Source organism: Nematolebias whitei, chromosome 1 (genome assembly GCF_014905685.2).
Source record: "Nematolebias whitei isolate Nwh7 chromosome 1, NemWhi1, whole genome shotgun sequence".
NCBI lineage: Eukaryota > Metazoa > Chordata > Actinopteri > Cyprinodontiformes > Rivulidae > Nematolebias > Nematolebias whitei.
Window position 1 is genome coordinate 62,909,815 of NC_056498.1, and position 6,000 is coordinate 62,915,814.

The following is a 6,000-nucleotide window of genomic DNA, read 5'->3' on the forward strand; positions in this document are numbered from 1 at the left end:
ATTCGGATGCAGAAATCTTTTTCCCCCTTTTTTTTTTTTCTTAGTTTTTCTGTGGGAAAGGGCCTGTCATTTCATTTAACGTTCATTTCTTTAACTCTGTTTGCTTTGCTTGAAACTGTCATGTTGCACTTGGTAAGGCACCATATGACGTGGGGGACCTGTTGTACTACCTTGACATAATAAAACATTTCCTTACCAGCCTTTCTTGCAGAATTTACACAAGTCAGGGCTTAAAATGGTCTCTGATATGAGCCACTTATGTTAAAGTATACATAAATGTGCATGCTATGGCCTATTTGTTTTACTGATCCTGCACATTCTGAGCCAAGAAAAAAGTTTGTTTCATCTGTCACCCCCATCCTTGCACTCACGGTGAAACAGCCAAGCTTTCAACTTTGAATTTACTCTCCGATTTCTTTTCTTTAGAGAACTATGGTTTTTGAAGAGTGGAGCTGGTATGTTATTTGTTCGGTATATTATAAGTATGAATTCAGTCAGTATTTTTGTTTTGTGTTGCTCATCTCTTGGGAATTATGCAATCAAAGCAGATGCCTCAAGCAGTCTAGAAAGCGCCCCTTGTGAATAAGAGAAAATCTTGTACACAGCATTTTTTGTATGTGTGTATGAAGAAGGGGGGGCATGACAACAAAGCAAATATATGGCATTGTTCTCTGTATCCGAAACTCGTACTCCGCACCTTTTTAAAAGCGAATAAAAGCATCACACCTGTACTTCCAATTTTGAGAAAGTGCCAGACCATTTAACTCTGCTCAAAAGACAATTACGCCGCTGATGAAATACATAACTACAGTTTGTGCATTATTTTTGACTGATGCAACGTAGGTTCAATCGTCAATGCAATTTTTTTTCCTTCTCTGCATGATAGAAAACAGCATTTGAAGACTGTGTTAGGATTTCGCGACGCATAAACAGACGTTTCTCACTCAGAAAAACTGAAGACGCACAGAAACACAAGAGACGCAAAAGCTTTGACAGAATAAAGAGTAAACACAAAAAAGGATAGAGCGATACAAGGACAACAAGAGAGATATCATATACACTTTTAATGAGTGTGCCTGCCTCAAGCTTCTGTTTTTAATCACCTTTCCATGTGACATAATTTGCTGCAAGATTGTATATGCTTGAGGGACTTTCAGTTCTTGTCAACTCAAGAGCATTTGAAACAATCAATACCTGTCTATCCTGTGGCACACTCATAGTTGGCCATTAGGAAAGAGCTGCTTAAAGTAAGCTCAGCCAATACCATTAGCCCTAGCCTAAGGGCAGTTCCATGCCTTAGTCAGGGTAGGCACCTGCCCCCGTCACCCCCACCTCACCCCCTTAACCCCCTCCACCCCTCCCCCTACCATTAAGAACCTCCCCAGAGACATCATTTGGACACATCGGCCAAAGAGCACTTCTTTATTCCCTCTCTTTTCTTTCCCCGGCTCCACCAAAAATCAATACATCTCCCCTTTTTCTTATTTTCACAATTTTGCCTCAATATTATTCTCTCTTCTGCCAGAAACCAATGGACTTTTCTTTTTTCTTCTTCTTCTTTTTATCTACAATTTCCTGTGGCTAATGTCTCCACACCACACATTATATTGGGGGAAAAAAAACTGGTAAATATTTAAATTGTCTTGGCATAGTGATATTAAACATTAAGCTTACTGACTGCTAAAACATTTAGTCACGTTGGTTTTAATTCCTTCCATTTAGTTCTGATGGATTCATATTTATTTTGCCTAATATCAAGTAATTAAAAAAAAACATGTTTTCTGTACTTAACCTCAATCATTTGACTCATACACTTAATAAGATAGACATCACAGCTCAGATATCGTCACAGTAATGAATGAACTTCTTCTGTGTCAGTATTTTTCTGCATCAACCACCGAACCCTAGAGAACAGAGCCGTGTACGCAGTAATGCTTTCTGACTGCTTCTTACTTTACAGCAAGGCAATGACTCAACACAGTGCAAAGTTTCTGAACAACTGATACAAAATAATGTCCTTTGAAGGGCCACGGTCACTCAGTTCTTGCCCTCCCAACCCTCTATTTCCAATTGGAACCGAAAAAGTGGGGTACTGCCCTAAATCTCAGCCAGTGCTGTTTACAATAATAACTCTGAAGAGTGATAGCCGGTTCCACAGCACTGGCAATTTCTGTGGCCGTCTATATCGATCGGGGGTCCTAATGAGCAGCCGCGGAGCTGTGGCTAATGGTGTTGTGTCTGGTGTCCGTGGTAAACGCCCACGTTGAGATTATCATTCCCAAGGGGCACTGAGAAAGGTTTTGCCAGCCCAAGCCCTAAGGGTGTGAGCGACACACTTCAGGGGTCAAGGTAAACTATCAAATGAACAGCCAGGCCTTTCATACCCTTAGTTTAAGGATTGTACACTCCAAAAGACTCCCTATAAATACAAACTTTTTGATATTTGTTCATTTTATGCAAACAGCATAGAAGATTTTAATCCCAACTGTGTTGCAATACCTTCAGTTTTTTTTCTCTTTTCTCTAGCAGTTGTAAAAAGCAATTACTGCAGCATTGATGGGGACCTTACCAAACTGTTATTAAGAGACCTCAGATGAGACCTAGCTTGACAGACTGATAATGGCTTATTTGACTTTAGAGATTGCCTTGGCACAAACACTCCAGCCCCTTCACATACCCATGGTGGTCATTGTCCTTTGCTATGCACGGCCATTCTGGCAGTCTTGAGTGACATCCAACAAGTTCAGCAGATTCAGTATGTAAATGCACACCAGGCACTGTGTGGTATCTTCAGAGAAGAAGCTGAAAAAGTGTAATGAAGGGAGTTTTGCTCACTTCATAAACCTGGTAGGAAATAAAACTTGCTGTCAACTCTCATTTGGGAAAGGAAGCTCTTTATATGCAACCAGCACTATGTGGACAATTAAGTTTTGACAAAAGCACAGCAGAAAATGCATCTTTATTGCAACAACCTGCTCTCTGATTCAACAGACAGTTAGTCTGTGGATTGTGCTGGATGGGAGTCAGTTCAGGGTGCGTGCTGAGCATTAGTAGAGCTCATTCTAATGAAGTCAAACCAATGCAGAGCACCTCTCAGAGTCATGCCCTGTTTGGAGTCACACTTCCATGTCCTGGCAAATGCTGAGCATGTAAAACAGAACTGTCAATTATTCAACATGAACAGGAGGATGTATGGAGTGACACGGGGGGTGGACAGGGGCCGACTAAGCCTGGGGCAGATAGGGGGTACCACTTTGATGTGAGTGTGTGGGCCTGCAGAGTTACGCAAGGTGTACTGGGTAATCTACTAGAAATGCCCCCACCCCACACTCAATCTCCTTCATTTTTTCTTTTCCCTTTCCTTCCAGTGCTGAGCCACTCCTACTATGTCCTCATTCGTTCTCCACGTTGATACCCTGTCTTACTCATCTGCTCCAAACATACATAAACAAACCTAAATGTCATCTCATTCAACCACAGAATTTGTAATAACTATGTTGTTTCACAGTGCAAACTGTATTAGTTTCAAAATAAATAAATGAATAAATAAATAAAACTTTTTCATATCTTGGGCCTCAAACATTTACATATCTGTATTTGTTTTTAAAAACATTATGAGACCAAATGGAAAGGTAAGACATCTTAAATAAATTATAAAATACATACAGAATGTCAATACAGCAAACAAATAGTGAATGCTGGAGCTTTCCTTTGTAAATTCGAACAAAACTTTGTTTTACAAATCCAATTAAAAAAAAAAAAGTTGAGACAATGTATAAAATGTAAATAAAAAAATCCAAATGTAACTATTTACAAATATCAAACACAATGTGTTTTCAGTATAACATAGTGTTTAAACTCAGAACAAAGTTGCACTTCAGTAGTTTTGAATTGAATAGAAGCAGTACATCTAAAAACATAGGAAGAGGGACCACGGAAGACTGTAAAAGTAAATAGTTCGAATAAGAAGCAGCTAGAAGAGCATTTAGAAACTAATTAGGTTAACTGGCAACATATCAGCAAGTTGACTGTGTATGAAAAGTGCATTTAGAGAGGCTGAATCTCTCAGAAGTAAAGATGGGAAGAGGTTCACCATTCTTTGAAAGATTGAATCTAAAACAGAGGAACATGTTCAGAATAAGGTTCCTTCACAAAAGATTGTCTTTAAATATCCCATCATCAACTGTTCATAATATCATAAAAAGTTTTTAAAAATCTTGAGAACTTTCTTTGAGCCAACTGAACTTAATACTGGATGCACATAAGGTCTTGAAAGTAGCAAAATAAATCTGATTCTGTTATCCAATGCCCCTTTCCATCACTCCTACTCAGCCCTACTCTGCTCAGCTCTTTACACGTTGCATTTCCACTGCACTTCAGGACCGGTTCTGGAGGCGTGCCCAGAATCCAAAATCCTGCCAATGAACTTTTAATGAACTTTAGTTCACTATTAAAAGTGAAAGTTCTGCGATGAGTTAAACTCAAAGCAGTCTGCTCCTCAGATAAATAATGTTAAATTATTATTTTTAAATATGAATGTTTCTGTTAATTTATTTTATATATGAATACTTCTTTTCAGTGCCCTGAGACGACTTCTGTTGTGACTTGGCACTATATAAACTGAATTAAATCTGATGAACCAGATTCTACATAAACATCTATATTTAAAATTCTATATTTTGCTTCATAATTTGATGTATTTGCACTCATTGTGTCTACTTTTATTGATCAATTTAAATATGTGGTTTTGTTTCTTTTATATAGATTTTATTTTAGCTTTGATTTAAAGTGTAATTCTTGTTTTGTGATTTGTACATCTGTGGGTTAGAATAAAGTTGAACCAAAGGCTCTTCTTTAAACATGTTTGAGGGAAATATTCCTGAGAGATCCAATAATTTTGTCTTTTCATGATTTTTCAGATGATTTAATTTTAATTAACAGATTATTTAATAAAGTCAAAGTGAAAACAGGATTTCATGATAAAGCCGACACCGTTTATTTATTTTTATTCTTCACTGATTAAAAAAAACATAAATTTTTTTATACATAAAATGTTTTTTTAAATATGTTTCCACCTTCCGTCCTGGTCCTCCCGCCTGCCAGGGCCCGGACCTCGGCCTAACGTGCTTCAACGGGTCGGCAGCTCGTATGATCCTCCGCAGTGACTAGCACGCTCGAATTTTGTCGTCGGTCACCAAACACAAAAAACGCCTGGACTTCAGCGTTAAACACCGTGTTGTCATTATTGTTTTTAAAATCTTAAAAATAGATCCAACCGCTGCTCCGAGTTCCGAGATATTTCAAATGGTGGATCGGTGAAAAGTTTCAGAGAGAGATCCAGTGACTCCTCCCCCTGACCAATCAGTGACTGACAGTGTTCTGACATCACGTTAATGTCCCCACTCAGCTCGAACGGTCCCACCAGAGAGGCAGGGACAAAAAAAGGGCGGAATCAGCCTCAAATCAGTTAAAAAGTACTAGTGGCATAGCGCTCTCACCGTGGCGAGCTGAGCAGAGTTGAGACTGAGTACGAGTGGTGGAAAAGGGGCACAACAAAGTTGAGTCAGCTCCTTTGGACAGTTTCTTTTTGTTAAAACTTTTCATCTTTCATCCAAAAAACTTCATCAGTCCGAGGAGCCACAACAAACTCAGTCTTATAAATAGCACCTTCGCATATGGGGTTAACCAGTTTGATGGTGCTCAGATGGTTTCTATTTATAAGACTGTTTGATGTGGCTCCTCGGACTGATGAAGTCTTCTGGATGAAAGACGAATCGTTTCAACAAAAAGAAACCGTCCAGAGGATCTGATTTAACTTTGTTTGATTTTTCTACCTGGATTACACTAGTCCCTCATTTATCGCGGGGGTACGTTCCAGACCCCGCTCCCTACAATAAGTGAAAAACCGCAAAGTAGGGACGTTATATTTATTTATTTTTATACATTTTAGGGCTTTAGAAACCCTTCCCACACTCTTGCAATATTCTAAACTCTTAGACC